General features: G+C 51.9%; 1 protein-coding gene across 3 annotated transcripts in view; it reads right to left on the bottom strand.

Moving 5' to 3' along the window:
* PSD2 (pleckstrin and Sec7 domain containing 2) overlaps window positions 1–16,563 on the bottom strand; it is a 71,743-nt gene that overhangs the window by 36,915 nt on the left and 18,265 nt on the right. For all 3 annotated transcript variants that reach the window (XM_032124564.1, XM_032124566.1, XM_032124565.1), the window contains exon 2: window positions 1,249–1,360. The gene's annotated coding sequence lies outside the window, so the exon portion shown is untranslated. The remainder of the gene's footprint in view (window positions 1–1,248; window positions 1,361–16,563) is intronic.

Here is a 16,563-nt window from a genome sequence, read left to right as displayed (position 1 = left end):
GCAAGCTTTACTCTGTCATAATCCCCCACAGCTGCAGTCAAGTGCCACCAGAAATGATCACTTCTGGAAGCAGGAGTATTCTGCGTGGCACCCAGGCTGAGCTGTTGTAACAGCTGATTTTGGTTTTAAGCAATATGTGTCTTCACAGGTACCGTTAAAACATTATCTGTCTTCACAAGGCTGTTCAGCCTGGAGGAAAGAAAGCTCCAGGGAGACCTTAGAGCCCATTCCAGTACCTAAAGGGACTCCAAGAGAGCTGGAGAGGGACTTTGATAAGGGCATAAAGTGACAGGACAAGGGCAAATGGCTTCACACTGACAGAGAGCAGGGCTGCATTAGAGATTAGGAAGAAATTCTTCCCTGTGAGGGTGGGGAGGCCCTGGTGCAGGGTGCCCAGAGAAGCTGTGGCTGCCCCACCCCTGGAGGTGTCCAAGGCCAGGTTGGACGGGGCTTGGAGCAACCTGGGGTAGTGGAAGGTGTCCCTGCCCATGGCAGGGGGTTGGAGGATAATCTCTGAAGTCCCTTTCAACCCAGACCATTTGGTGTTGTTCACCTGCACAGGAAGCCTGGCTAATCAGTGCCAGCAGGCAGATGGGACTCTGGGGTTCTCCCCCTACCTTGGTTCCTAACTCACATCTCAAGCAGATCATTCAAATTCCCTGCCTCAGTTTCCCTCTCAGCAATCCATCACCTTTGAGCAGCCAGGAGGGTGCCCAGGTTCAGCAACAGACTCTGGGTGGTCTCACTTGCTGAGCTGAAGCTCTCATTAGCAGTAAAATCACTAATTGCTTGGCCAGGTCAGAGCTCTACCAGTTCTTGTTAACAAGGGACACGGAACTGCTGCCTCTGCTCCTCTCACCCTGCGGAGAGGTCAGCAGCCCCTCTCTGCTGCTGCTTCCTCTGCACCTGAGCAAGGGAGAGGAGGGATTCCAACCCAAACACCCTCTGTGGCCTGGGTACGGGCAGAACCACATAGGTACATGCTGAGCTGCTGCTGAGCGGGACAGATTCCAATGGGAACCCCAATTCCTGCCTGACTTTGCTCCAGTCCTCTAGCCCAGGCAATCCTGGAGCTCAGATCTAACCCACTCTCCATGTCCTGCTCCCCGCAGCTGGGAGGTGTGATGGGTTGGGGAGTTCAGAGCCCCGCATGGCATGGCTTTGGGGTGAAGCACTCCTTGAGGGCTGCACAGGCCACAGTCACGAGCTGAGGCTGGTCCCTCCTGGGGGCAGTGCTGGCAGTTTTACCTCTTCTCCACGGGCATCCGCGTGCATCCCTCGCTGTCACAGCGCGCGCGGCATCGCCGCACCTACCGCACCAGGTGCAGCCGGGCGCTCCCGATCCCTGCACGGCCCCTGCCTGCAACAAGGGAGCAGAGAAAGTGAGACCCAGGCCAGAGAGGAGAATTCTGCTGGTGTCCTGCCACCCTGCTGCTGCTCCTCATCAGGTTGTTCCCCAGACCCATCCCATGACTCCGTGGCAGAGCACTGCAAGTGCTTTTTCCTCAGCATGCTCTGGTTCTCTGGGGTTTTCAGACATGGAATGCAAGAGTATTCCTTACCCAGAGGTTCTGATATCTTTCCTTATGAAGCACCCCCAGTGAGTTAAAGTGGAGCAAAGGGACTCTGTGGTTGCAGGTTTCAGGAGAAACTTGATGATGAGCCCTCAGAATGTCCAATTTCACCCACCAGATCCATAGAGTGAGGCACCCTAGTTATGGACTGATCCCCCATCAACCCTCCTCAGCCCCACCAACAAACAAGAGCCACGTTAAAGGTCTTTGAGCTAACTTCAAGCAAATTTCTGCTATCAAAGTGATTGATGGAGCAACATTTCTCTTGCAGAGTGTTTGGCACACAGCAGGATGGACAGTGATGGGTCTCCCTGAGGTGACCCCAGGCTGGGGGAGCATGTCAGGTCACCACAGATGGCGTGTCCCCTACAGACAGCTGCCTGAGCTCATGGGCCAGACTTGCATAGAGCCGATGGAGACAGAAAGACAGGACACCACTGCCTGTGTGCTGTTAGAGGTGATGGGTGAATCGGGGTCCGGATGTGCCACCCACTTTCCAATGGCTGGAAAGAGCCCACGGAGCAGCTTGGCAGCAGATGTCTGTGTCAAGTTCCTGCAGAGGGATCTGCTTTTACCTTCTCTTGGGCTTGCCCTTGCAGGCCTTAAGCTTCATTCTCCACTAGCCTGACAAGAGAAAGGCTGGCCTGGACTTCCTAGGTCACCAGCACATCAGCCTCCTGTAGCCCAGAATCCCACCCGCAGGAGCTGAGCCCTCCCAAGGGAGAGTAAAACAAGCCCCTGGGACAGTCCTCACGTTCACACACGTGGGCCAAATCTCCTCAAGCCATCCCAAATTAAGAGGGAAAACCCGTAAATCTCTTTCCCACCAAATCCAGGAGAGAAAATCAGTCCCAGGCACTTGGTGTTCCCATGGACAGGCAGTGGGGTCAAGCCAATGCAGCATCTTCCAGGAATTTATTTGGAAAACTACCAACACTCTCCTGAGCATAACCACATTATGACCTCAAAAAATACTGAAAGCCTAAAATGGGCCAAATTTTGGCTTTCTCAAAGTGAAGGTATAATACAGACATGTAAGACATGAAACACCGAGCCACTGCTCAATCTTTGGAGGAATCTTTCCAGCAAAGATTTGATAGCCTGTTTCTTAATGTGTGATGAAAAACGCAGGGGTTTTGAGTCAATTTTTTAAAAAACAGCCCAAAGGGTTCAAGCTGAAATTCCCCACCTCCCTGCCACCCATCCAAAACCTCCAGTAGGAATGACCCAAGCTGAATTCCAGTCCAATAGTTCAAGCTTGGCACAGCTGTATGCAACCAGAAAACAGGAAACTAAAAGCAGTTAGGAGATGGGCCTGAGTAAGAAATGTTGGCAAACCTTAGTAAGTGTGGTGTTCCAGCCATCCCTCCTAACTTTAAGTAACTTACATTATTTATATTATAAGAAAAAAAACCCCAACATTTTTTATTACATATAAACTACTACAGTTGTTAAGCATTATACTACCGTTTCACCCTCTGTGAAGTCTCACTGGAATGTTTGTGGTCTGGGAGGAGTGCTGAGGAATCAATAGTTAGGGCCTTAGTCATGCTCCTCCTTGGCCTGTGTTCCTGCTGGAGAACAGGCACCAGGGAAGCCCTGGCAGGATGTGTGCACAGACTACTGCTGACCTGGGAAGACCATCAGACAAAACTGGGAGCTGAGCACAGCCAGGAAAAGAAATCCGGGCCTCTTGCAGCCTCCTGACCCTTGAGGTTTGTATGTCTCCCATTGGATCCCCGCTCCACTGCATCCTCACACCTGCTTGGGGGCTGCCGCATGCACCCGAAGTCTGCAGACAAGATGAGGGTGTAGCAACCCATGACAAACTCCCAACAAGTCACCAGCTACTTGATTTTTGCTTGCAGTGACAGTCACTTGAAGCACACACAGGTTATGAGTGGCTGAGGCTTCCCAGAATCTCCAGAGCAACTGGGAGATTGGATTGAAACAGTCTGTGGCTCTGGCTCCTCATGGTGATGCCTTGTACTGAAGCCATGCAGCTAACTCCTGCCACACTCCCAGCTCACCCCACATCAGCTGCAGAGGGTCTCTCCCACCCTACAGCTCATCTGTGACCTGCTGCCTCCCCATCTGTGTGGGGAAGGAATATGAGCAAAGTTTGTCTTCCGGTTTCTCCACAGCTTGGAGAAACTGGAAGACAAATGATGGTGGAACAGCTGGTTGCAACTGTCCACATCTGCCTCCAGCACACAGCTGAAAGGTCACCAGTTCTGGACAAAGCCCAGACCCGGATTCTTAACACCGTTCTTTTTGCTTTGGAAAGCACCAAAGTGCAGCTCAGCCTCTGAAGCTGCCATAGCTTCAGCCAGGCTGTGGGGAGAGGACACACTGCAGCACTGGGGCAAGGGACAGGTGTTCAGAGGTCCCTCTGGGGCTCCTCTGACTATCCCAAAGCTGTGCAGCCTGGCTGCCTTGGACCGCAGGCTGACATTCCCCAAGTCCTTCCTCATTTCCTTTTGTTTCTGCTTTGCAAAGTGCTCTCTGAAGCAGGTAACTCTCTGAAAAGTGGTATGTGGGTTCCCATCAGTGGATTTTCACAAGTCTTGCCCTTTCTGCAGGCTCAGGCACCCTCTCAAGTGATTGCTCTTCTCTAGGTCCTTGGAATAGGGTGGGCACCCCTTGCATGTCCAGTGTTCCCAGCCTCCTGCAAACGTAACTGGGGTTAACATTCAAAAAAGGGTCTGGCAAGAAAAGGGCATGACCTGGCACATACCCCAGCCAGGACTGGTCACAATGACAGATAATGTGGCCCTGCTGAGTTGTAGACAGCTGTTAAGCAGGAGCTCCATGATTTGGAGCAGACCAGCTCTGTGAGGCCCATGTAAGCAGAACATGGGTACATGCTAGAAAGACCACATTATTGCTGTAGAAGAGGCTAAGAAAGCCAAGGCGTCCATGATCTGTGGCTAACCATGGCCTTTCCATCTCCTTCCCAGAGCTGGGGCTTGGTGGGAGAGATGGGACAGAGGCTGAGGACCCCATCCCTGTGGCCATCTCATGCTGCCCTGTTTTGCAGGCCAGACCCAGCAAGCCAACTGCTATTACCTTCATTTATCAGAACTCCAGCAGCACCAGCTCACCACTGTGATGCTCCCAGAGCCACAGGATAGCAATGCAGGACAGCCCCACTCCGCCTTGGCTCCTGCACAGCCCCTGGACCAGGAGGAGACAGGACAGGGCTGGTTGGGAGGAAAGGAGAGCAGAAATACCTCATCACCTACTTTGGGATGATGCTGGATTTGCAGCGGGGCCAGTGAAGCTGGGCTGGCATCCATTGCAGGGAAGCACTGGTCCCGAAGAGGCTGGGCAGAGATGCAGCAACGTTTGCCCTGATTTTGTGAGGGGTTGGAAACCACACAGCAGCTCTTTCAGGGTCTGGCTCTGGAAGTGTCCCAGCTTTTGTTGAAGCTGAATGGCTGGTGGGAAATGATTTATTTTTAATTTTCTTCCCTGCGTTAGGAACTGGAAAGGCTCCCACTTCAGTTTTGTGTAACCACTTGGCTGCTGGGACACAGGAAAGCTTGGAGAAGAATCCTGCTGCTTAGTCAAGCATGAGCTTTTCCTCAAGTTCATGCTGAGCTGGGCTGCTTCCTGCAGCAGCCTTGCTTCTCCTTGCTGCTCTGCATCCCGTTCCCTCCAGCTTAGTGAAGACAATCATGGAATGGTTTGGGTTGGAAGAGATCTTTAACTTCTTGGGCTAAAATGCCTATAGTGACATCCTTTGCTGTGATGGACCATGTGCTCCGAGTCCCCTGTGAGCAGGAATGGAATGTGCCCAGCAGCCTTTTGATGTACAGGCTGTAGACCCCATCCACAGCGTGGCTGCAGGACAGGAATGATGTGCTTTTATGACCTGACTTACCAGTGAACTTATAAAAGGCAGGTGTCACGCATTACCCTGCACATGGGCACAGTCAGGGCTCTTTGAGGAGACAATGCTGTAGAAACATGGAGAGATCACAGCCACAGTTCTTCTTTTTGAAGCACATTTCTTCCTTCTTATGTCTCTGCTTTGACCTCTGCCCTTCCAACATGGCTGAAAATAAAAACCTTCTGCCATCCTCATTGTGAAAACCCTCATTTATTTCTCCTATGGGCTTGTTTTTTATAGGATTTTGAAGACCTCAATCATATCATTCTCAGCCTCTCCTCTCCAGGTTGTAGACCCTGACTTCTTAGCCTGTTCTCAGAAGACAGCTCCTCCACCCCCTTGAGTACTTTGGCTACTTTTTTCTGGATTTTCTCAAATTCTATTACTTCTATCACTCTGTCACAGTCTGGAGACAGGGAAAGCACCACTGCCTAGTGAACTCAAGACCTGGGCACACCAAAGATTTATCCAGCTCCAGGCTGCTCTGTACATCAACCCCTGCTCTGTACAGAGCAGTCACCCCCTGATGACACCAAGTTCTAAGTCACCTGCAGCATTTCTGCTGCAGAGCAGGCTCTGAGGGGCAGGGCTGGGCTGAGCCCTCAGCCACACTCTGATGCAGAGTTACACTGGAGTACTGATGGTCGTTGCTCATGGGCAATATGCTGTCCCAGTGGTTTCCATCCATCTCTGACAGCGCAAACTGCAGGTCCTACATCCTTCACTTCCAATGTGCAAAAGAGGCTGTGGATAAAACATATCCCACAGACTAAAATAAACCAGCTACATGCTAAAAAAAGAGCCTTTGGGTAATCAGAAATCACTGTACATGGAACATACTTTTTCTTGAAACCAAATCCTACAGCTCCTTATTTTGAATTTTTATTAGAGTCCCCAGAGCAATCAGGACACATTCAGATCCAAATGACTCCTGCTAAACTTCATCTTGGGGAAACAACAGCAGTTTTTTGCTTATAGAAAACAATAAAGCTGAGTCTTAAAATCCTTAACAGCTTTCCCGTTTGCACTCTTTTGCAGTTATTAAAACAGGGAAAAATGAAAGAATATATTTAGTATTTTTTTTGCATGTTCCTTCCCTCATACCGACGTCTTGGCTGTGCAGCACTTTGTGCACTGAGTCTTCCTCCAGCCCTGGGTGTGCACCATGCAAATCTGACTGCTTCCTTCGCAGGGGAAACAGAGTCATGCTCTCAAGCCTGTGAAAAGGGGTGAAAGCCTGGACTGTGTCCAGCTCTGGGCTCCTCAGGACAGGACGGACCTGGGGCTCCTAGAGCAGGTCCAGCAGAGGCTGTGGACATGAGGAAGGGCCTGGAGCAGCTCCGTGCCCAGGACAGGCTGAGGGAGCCGGGGCTGCTCAGCCTCGAGAGGAGCCCCAGCTGAGAGGGGCCCTCAGCCCTGGGTGTCCCTGGCTGCAGGGAGGGCTCAGGGCAGGGCCCGGGCTCTGCTCCGGGGCCCAGCAGCGGCCCCAGAGCACCGGGCAGGGCCTGAGCGCAGCAATTCCCCCGCCCAGGAGGCAGAACTGCTGCCCTGGGCAGGGCCCGGCCCCGAGCAGATTGTGCAGAGAGGCTGTGCAGTGTCCCTCGCTGGGGATATTGCAGAGCTGTGTGGGCACACTGCTGTGCCCTGGGCTCTGCCATGGCCCTGCTGGGGCAGGGAGGTGGCACCAGGTGAGCCACTGTGGACCCTTCCAACCTTCCCTAGCCTGTGGTTCTGTGACTGCACCCTCATTTTGCATCTTGGTGACGTGGTAGGAGTCACAAGCCTCCACAAAAAATGGGCCAAGGCAGAGGGAGAAAGAGCTTATGTCTCCCAGGAGAAGTGTGAGCTTGAGGCAGAATGTCCAGGATGTGGATGAACATGGACCTGAATGCCCCTTGTGCTCTAGACAGCATGGCAGGCCTGTAATCTTCCTGGAATAGGCTCCTTTCAAACCCCATCCAGGGCCTCTCAGCTGGACTGTGGGAGGACAAAGATCCTGCTGCAGTCAGTGGGGTCTGTCTGATCCTCAGATCCTCCCTGCTGCAGAAGCAAACCCTGACCCCCTTGGAGACCTTGCAGGGCTCCCTGTGGATTACACCTGCAGAAACCCACTGCAATTCACAGGAATCCTCCTGTGGCTGGAGAATACCAGGAGCCTCCAGAGAGGGACGAGCAAAGGAGGGCAAATTTTTACTGCATCCTGGGGGGAGGAGGAGAAGGGCAGCTCCCACAGGGCTGTTGTTCCTGCCTCACCAAGAAAATGCTCCACACTAAGTGTGTCTGGCCAAGGTGGTTGTTTGTTGCAGGAGCCCAAGGCCATGAGCCCATGGCGCAGGTCTCAAGCCTGCATCTGTAAAGGGATGACAGGGACACCAAAGGATCCCAGCCAGCTCCTTCCTGGCATGGCAGAAAAGGTGGAGAAAAGGGGCAGGGGCTTTCTGTGCCCTGTCACCCCATCCTCAGGCAGCTCCCAGAGCTCAGAGAAAAGCTTGAGAGAAGGATGTCTGTTCTGGGTAACAGGTGAGTCCCTGTGGCTCCAGCCTTGCCTGAGTGCAGAACAAACAGCTTGTAATCAGTCCATGCTGGGTTGAGTCCAACTCAAGACAGGAGTTTTCAGGGGTTTTAGGCTCCGCTCAGAGCTGGCTCCATCCTCACCTGTACCCGTCTACTCTGGTGCTCACCTTCTCTGGAGGGGCAGTTTATAGTCTGATTGTCTGTATGGGGTTGTTTTTTTTTATAAAACCAGGCTGTTTATGGGGCCTTTCCACTCAGTTCTGTGCAGCATCGTAACTGAATTCAGTAAAACCCAGCTTTCCCCACAGCCAGGGTTACCTTCCATAAAAATCCACAAGAGTTGCAACTGCTTCTCATAATCCATAAATGGAAACAACTTCTTCCCCTCTCTTTCCCTCCCTTTGATTGATCCTCCTTCCCCACATTCTCCCAGTACCCAAAATAATAAAACAGGGCTGGCAGCTGACTCAGACCCCAGAAAAGGAAATTCCTGCCATGCTGTCTGTCTACACTAATCCTATGCAACGCCTCGCTGCAAGATTTCAGGAGGCAGCAGGCAAGCCCATCCTTCTTGTCCCCTGGGAGAAACATCCAGAGGGATGGAGACCAGTACTGCAGAATGAAATGGAGTTTTGGAAGGGAGGCAAACTTCCCTCCACACTCCGACACATCCCTAAAGCTCAGGGATGAGGACTGACATCAGGCTTTTATGGCGATGGTCTGACCACAGAAGCTGGTAGATAAGCTGTGTGCAGACAGATGGCCTGCAGCCCAAGGGATGTGGGGACCATGAGTCCAGATGCCCAGAACGTGCAGAGATGGCTGGGCACTGGCTTTGGGCTCCTTGGGAGCTCAGTGTGACCTGGAGAGCAGGGAGAAAGGTCTTCCTGAACACTCCCCAAAGCTGTCAGGAGAGGCAGAAGACAGCAAATAGACTTTTGTGGGTGCTGACATCAGAGACAGCAGGTTTGGAGCCAGCTGATGGTGTCCAAAGCTGACGTGCAGCAACCTGCAACACCAGATAACTCCTCACTTGTCAGTGAGAGTGTGAAATCTCCCATTCTCTCCACACAGCACTCCTTCATCCACAGGGAACCACCAGCAACAACCTGATGGCATCAGTGTGAATGACACAGTCGCGCTGGAAGCTGGAGGATGAAGGAGGAGATCCTCCTTTGACAAAGAGAACAGCAAGCATTGTGGATGTCATTATACACATCTACAGACACCTCAAAAGGTCTGCCTTTCCACCCTGCACCATCTCCAGGTAAAAAGGAGTAACTTCAGTCTCTGTGAGGAGGCTCCCTTGGCAGAGAGGAAAGGTCCTTGTTTTGCCCAGCAGAGACTCAGCCCTGCTCTCCAAAGGGCTCTCCCTCCCTGCCCATCAGTTAAGCATGATTTCTGCTTGCCAACACAGCTCTGTGCACATCATGATGGTCCCCACATCCTCGAGACTTGAGACAAACACCTGCTTCAAGACTCTTGGATGCTCCTGAGTGTCACCATGTCAGCCTTGCAATTCCAGCTGGCCTCCAAACCAGGAGCATTGCTACAAGGCACCCATGGATAGGTAGCAGAGACCGTGACTGCTGAAGATGTTCAGGCCCAGAAGGCATTGAGTCCAGAAAAGGCTGCTGGAGAGTCCAGATAGGACTTATTGCTCCAACTGATTTCAGCAAGCAAAGCATAACATGGGATCAACCAGTGTCCACTTCGGACCTGAGGCGAGTCATCCATCTGTGAGGGGAACAGCTGGGTAACTGTCACACCAGTGGGGACTTTCTATTTTCATCTTAGTGAAGGAAAGGAAGAACAGCCTCCCTCACCCAAATCAGACTGAGATGCACTAATTTGGCTTGAAAACACAGACTCAGCCAAGATTTGCTGACAGCCAACAGGGCTGAAACTTCCCTGCCTGAAATTAGAGGGTGTCAGGGCACGAAACATGGCAATTCCGCTAAAGTCAGCAGCTCCACTTGGGCATAAAGCTGTCTGCCCAGAGGAGCTGCAAGGAACAGCCTGGGAACATGAGATCTAATATGAAGGGACTTCAATACGTCACCAGGACCAAACCAAGACATTTGAGAGGCAAAGTGGAGAGAGGAAGCCACTGCAGGGGAACAGACAGGACAACGCTGTAGGAAACTCACCACCTCTCAGACTAGGATGTGAACATCAGCCCTTTTCTTAGTGAATACTCTTTAATGTGCCGTTTTTAATGTGGTTTAGCCCAAAATTTCCACTTTGCCTTTCAAAACTGCAGAAAACATTCCTATAAATAAGTGTGGGCTAAGTAAATCTTCCTCTTCCAAAGGCAAACAGATCATCACTGACCTTCTGAAAACTGCCTGTCAGCTGTACAAAACCAAGGAGGCACCACCAGTTCATCATTCTTCCATGCTGGAGGAGTCACACTCATTTTGTTCTCTGGAAAGGGTGTCTGTTTTGCAGGTAGCATGACCATTCTCTCATTTCTTCAGCATCTTTCACTCAAGGAAAAATGGCCTGGAGCACACCTACATTTTTGGTGGGTCCCTCACACCTTTGTAGTGATGTGCTGTCTGCTCAGTCTCCCAGGCTGCAGTCAGCAGGGTGTAGAAATGGCAGAAAATATGACTGCATATTTATTTTCAGAACTTACAGACCAGGATGGAACCACTAGAGGAAAAGCAGGATTTCGCTGCTCCTTTAGGATGTGTTGAGTTATCATTATCTTTCACACAGTACAGGAAATGCTGCTCAGAACTTGGATATACCAGAACTTGCTTGAATACATGGAAAAGCACTTTGAGTGAGACTCAGCTCACCCAAGTGTAGACATCTCCAGCTGAGCTCAGCCCCCAGGGTTCAGAGTCAGCAGAAAGGCTGTGTCTGATCTGCATTAGAAGTTTGTGTCACAAGCAGAAGAATTCACTCTGCTGCTCTCTAGCCCCAGCCTGGGACAGCAGCCCCAGCTCTGAGGCTTCTGCTGCAAACACCCACATTAAAAACATAAAGCTCCTGCCCAGCTCTCCCAAACATGTTTGGGCTGCAAACACTTCCACAGGAACGTCTTACTGTGACATGGCCAGATCTGGCCTCCCTAAGCATGAATGGCTCTGAGCAGCCTGAAATGTGGAAGCTGACTTGTTTTGAAAACAGAGCAAGTTGTCCAGAAAGTGCAAGTGAAACCCTGGTGGAGCCATTTTGCAGTTCCTGTGCAGAGGCTGGATCTGCCCTTAATGGATGTGCTGGATAAGCATGGTGAGGGGAGTGGGGTTTCCCTGATGAAGGACTCCAACAGGCACTCTCCTAAACTGATGTAAAGGTGCTTTATAGAGAAAAGGATGCTGCTTCTCCTCAGGGGAATTACAAAAAGAGCAAAAAGCACATCAGGATGATGTAATTGCACCAGGACAGTGTTTTAACTACACCTGCTCTGGGACCAAAAGGCTCTCTCGACTTCCAAGATGCCCTGCACTACAGAGCAGAGCTGCTACACCAGCCTGCAATAGGGTCATTATGCCTCTTAGCAGACTGTTTTAGATGTTCTCAGGGCTTTTCTCCTGCTCCTTAGACATCACTACATTTGGGCATCAGACAATGATGTGGGGAACTGATGAATCATGTGCTGGACTGAGACTTCCCTGAAGCACAGCGAGGCCAGAGGGGCCTGCCAGAAATAAGTGTGCTGTAAAGATGAAATAGGTTCAGGAGGTGAGAGCTGCTCAGCCTGGTTCAGCGGTGACCCAATGACATAGTGGCACATGAGGAGTGGCAGCCGGGTTTGCTGTGGGGGATGCAGCCTGAGACAAGTGTGCAAACTGCAGTCATGTGTCTGACACTGGGAATCTCTGATTGGTTTGGTGTGCAGAATTAAAGGGACAGTGTCCCCAAGGTCCCAAGGACCCAAGGTGTACTCCTTGCAGTTTGCTGTTATCTGGAGAGCAGTGGATTCCCTGCCCTTCTGCGTTCAGGAAGCATCCAGGTCATAAGGCACAGGCTTCTCCTACAGGATCTTTCCCTACATCTACCAGGAGCTGCTGGAATTTTGTGGCCACTTTTCTGCTCCCCTGCTCTGATGGCAGTAATAGTAACACATCTGCAGTTTAGGTGTTGCTATCAAGCTGTGATCCTGCTGCACATCCAAACCTCCTGCCTTTCACCTGGGCTTGTTACTCTGCTCCTGATCCCAGGCAGCTCTGGGCCAACATTCCTGCCAGGCATTTTGGAGTCACCTTCTCTTGGACTTCTCCCAGCTCTCACAATGAGGGCACACAGGAAATCCTGAAGCCACCTGTGCACACAGAACTCTCCCGATTCTTGGGTGCAAAAATGAAAAGACTGTGGAGGAAGAGTGTAGGGGTGAAAGGAGGTAGGTCCAAAAGCCTGAGATAAAAATCTCTTGTTCTTTCCAGACAGTCTTATGGTTTGGGCTGAGGGATAATGCCCTCCCTGGTGTCCTATGGCTCCTGCAGAGGCAGGTCCCAGCTGTGCATGCACCAAACACCCTTTCATCGTGCTCAGGTGCTGTGCTTTAAGGATCACCTGCAGGAGAGGCACCTTCCCAGGCAGGGGTGGCACAGGATGGGCTTCCAGTGCCCCACACCTGTTCCACCAGTGCCTAGGAAGGAGCCACCAAAGGAAACTGCCTCAGCTGCTGCAGCAAATTAATTCTTTCTACTTCTGGGAGGAAAAACAACCCCGTGATTATCTGCTGCCTCAGTTTCCACACCCATGCATGGAGAAAGCTGCCTCCTGGGGTCTGGGGAAGAGGGAGGGATTTCATGTTGAGAGAATACCAAGAGACCTGGATAAACTGCCTTGAAAGGACACATGATGTCCTTTCCTGGAAAGGCAGGTTAAGACTCCCAACTGCAGGCAGGCAGCTCCTATTTCCAAACTCAAGACTCTGGTGAGGAGTGGCTTGAATAGCTGCCCTTGCCTGGTGCTGCTAACTTAGGAGGCAAAACCTAAATACTCATTAAGGCAGCACTTGGCAGAAACCCCATCCTCAATTACAAAAATCAATTCATTTTTTTTATGAGTCTGAAGCCTTTGGGGCCTTATAATCTAATTAAATAAAGCTTTCTCGCTTTCCTCTTGCCTGCTCCCCTAGCTTCTGTTGTACCAGCAAAGACAAATATATATTTTTAATTTAGCAGAATCTCCCTGCATTGTGTATCCCCTTCTGGCCAGAAACCCCTTCTGTTCCCCCCGTGCCTGTGTCCTGCTTGGGCAGGCTGCATCCACAGCCTGCTTGCTTTTGTTCCTAGGAAGTGTCCAAAGCTCCAGGGTCCCAGTTCACTGCCATCCACTCCCACAGTCTGGGCACCAGTGCCTGTTTGAGGAGCAAACATGCAGAATCTGGGAAGGAGCAGAGCCCCACACAAGGTGAGCTCGGTGCTGGGAGTGGTGCCTCGTGTCACACTGAGGGCAGCACTCATCCAAGTCTGCAAGGTCTGTCCTCCATGGAATACCCTGAGTTGGAAGGGACTCACAAGAATCACCGAGCCCAACGCCTGGCCTTGCACAGGACAGCCCAACAGTCCCACCCTGTGCCTCAGAGTGTTGTCCAAACACTCATTGAACTGCCAGGATGTGCGGTGAGGAGACGCTGCTTTAGGACAAGCAACGGGAGAGGCTGTGGGTGGACTGGAGAAGGTGCCACAGAACCCCAGAATGGCTTGGTTGGAAGGGACCTTAAAGATCATCTCATTCCAAACCCCTGCCATGGGCAGGGTCACCTGCCACTAGACCAGGACCATCCTTTCCTTCTGTGTCCAGCACCAGCCAACAGCAATCGGCCGTGCACAGAGTGGGCAGAGATCTCTGTGAGCGTGCCCAGGCCCTGCTGTGGAGGAGGATGCAGTCCTGCTCTGTATATGGCAGCACCTGGATGCTTCCCTGAGCCAGCCTCAGACCAGCCAGTTCTGGATCAGGTGCTGGAGGAAGGCTGGAAGGTACCACAGGGAACGCCCTCTCCACCTCTATGAGGCTTTTGCCCAGAACTGTGTGAAATTTTTTGGAAAAATTGTTCACTTGCTGAAAATTGGGATTATAGGTCAGCTAAACCTTACCTAGAGTTGTGATGCACTTGTGCTGAAACCACTGAAGAGCTGGATTAAAAAAAAAAAAAAAAAAGTTGCAAGAACTGAGCTTTATGCCTTGACTTTGGAGCATGTAAGCAAATACAGAAAACAAAAAATGCAACCCTTCAATTTAGTTTGGTATCACAGCATTTCCCTACTACCTCACAAATTATTAAAGATTTAAAAGAAAAAGATATTTGGGTCAAATTTGTTTTTCCATATCAAGAAAATAATAGAGAGACAACTGCACACGGGGGAGGAGAAGCCAGAGAGGAGACTGAGCTCACATCATTTTCCCTGGGCTTTTCACTACGGTTGGTGAACCGTAAGCATACCAGTCACTGGGTCTGATGTCAGTTTTCCCACTTGATGTGGATCAGGAGAGCTCAGAGGCACATGCTCTAACCCCCAGAAAGGGGACATCACTGGGATTTGCTCTCCTAGGTTTTGTCTTTTGAGGGGGAATTCAGTTCTCCATCCCAGAGCCACAGAAAGGCTGCAGCGACACGAGGGGCTCAGCTGTATCGCCTGGAGGGGAGACAAGGATGGGCAGTGACCGCACAAGACACCAAATCCAGCTGCGAGCCCCCCAGCCCAGAAAACACTTCATCCAGAAGATCTCAGAGTGGCCCTGTCCTCAGCATGGTCTCTGCCACGATCACAATGCAGGAAAAGCTCCCTGAGACACTGGGGGCCTCTGCAGAGTGGAGGTGTCAGAGCTGGAGAGAGGAAGACACAAAACCAGCGCACAAGGTTTTGCCAGACTGGGGCTTTGTGAGATTATCCTCAGAACCAGTTCATGTCCCATGCTGTAGAGGAAAGCAGAAAGTCTTGGGATGACTCCTGGGCTCATCCTGCTTGAAAGGAAGCCTTTCCTGGGCCTGATGAGGTGTCTTACAGCAGCCAGCAATGTCAGGGCACCCCACCAACACCACCTTTGCCAGGAGCCATCCAGGAGGTCTCAGAGAAGAAGAGGACATAGCAGGAGATGAGGCAAGGCTGGTGGCACCACAGAGGTGACACCCTGACCAGCTCCCATGGCGCCCCTCAGAGTGGTGCTGGGAAGATCCCTTCAGGTGTGGTCTCCTCTTTTGGGACCCAGTGTGAGCACAGCTCCTGGCCAGGACATGTGGACATGGGGACACACTATTCCTTCAAAAAACCCAACAGCAGACAGCCTGAGCCACCTGCCAGCCCTGCCTCTTCCACAGCCACCAGCCAGGCCCTTCAAAACCACTGAGCTGAGAAACCACGAGGGGAGGTGATGAGAAGGAGGAAGAGAAAGGAGTGGAGGAAATGTAAGCAGCAGTGGTGAAGAGGTAGGTGACAAATCATGTGCCCAGTGCCAGGCTGAGGCCCAGAGCCCAGAAAAAGCATGGAGAGCACAAGAAGGGGCTTGGGCTCAGCTACAGCATCTCTGCTGGGGCTGCCTGCAGCTCCTCACTCTCTCTGGCCCTGCCTGGTGTAAGTGAGGGAGCACTGGGGCTGATTCAGTGATGGGAAGTGTTTGCTCTAAAGGAATCACCCGTGTCCCTACCTGGGACCCGAGCAGAGCTGGGTGCTGCCCAGGGTCAGGAAGGTCGGGCTATGGACTGCAGGGAAGGATCTCCCTGAGCATCTCAGCCACCTCTGGAGGTCCTGCGGGAACACAAAGGACAGCTGTGAGGACAAAGGGAGAGGTGGTTATGTCCAGGTTGGACAGGTGCCTCTCCCCCGTGAGCCCAGCCTGCCAGTCACCTCCCCAGGGTCACAGGAAACAGGGAGGGAGCCAGAGCTGACCTTGTCCGTCTCACACTGTAACCCCCACAGGGAAGTACACCAAGCCTCCTGAGCACAATATACCCCTGAGCCACTCTTGTGGCTCCATCCCGCCACTGAGAGCCTGGATGCACTGAGCCTCCCATGAACCCTGTCCCAGCACATCCCTGGGAAAGGCATTTCCCTGACAAAAGGGCGAGGAGGATGTTTTCACCCCCAGCAAATCTGGCAAAGAGGTGTGTCCACAGCAGAGACTGCCAGGCAGCAGAGCAAGCAGCACCCACAAGGGATGTGGCCACTTCCACCACGAGATCACCCACTCCAGGGACTGCTCGCACACAACCTCCAAGGAAGCTTTTCCCTCAGCAGGAATCGCTCCGCCCATAGCCAGCACTTTGCTGGCAGTAGCCACAGCTCCCTCCCAGCCCAGGGAACATCCTTCTGGCAACTCCACCAACCTGTGCGAGTCAGCAGGGCCGTGCACAGATGCCTGTGCTGAACAGGGAATTCCATTTCCTTCTGGCAACAAGCACCAGCTCCAGCTTTGTGCAAAACCACAGACACCACATGCGGCAACTTCAGATTTCAAAGGAGAATTTTCACTTCAGTCCCTTTGACATGGTGGCCCGGCATACCCAGCGCTGTGTGCCTCAGGACAGGCACAGAACATACAAACCATGGCATGGAAGCTTGTGGCACTGCTGGATGGAGGGAGCTTCACTGGTGGGAAAACCCATGGAGGAAGAGGACA

The sequence above is a fragment of the Corvus moneduloides genome, chromosome 15, assembly GCF_009650955.1.
Source record: "Corvus moneduloides isolate bCorMon1 chromosome 15, bCorMon1.pri, whole genome shotgun sequence".
Taxonomy (NCBI): Eukaryota; Metazoa; Chordata; class Aves; order Passeriformes; family Corvidae; genus Corvus; species Corvus moneduloides.
Note: the sequence above shows the minus strand (reverse complement) of the source record. Positions and strands in the feature narration are given on the sequence as shown.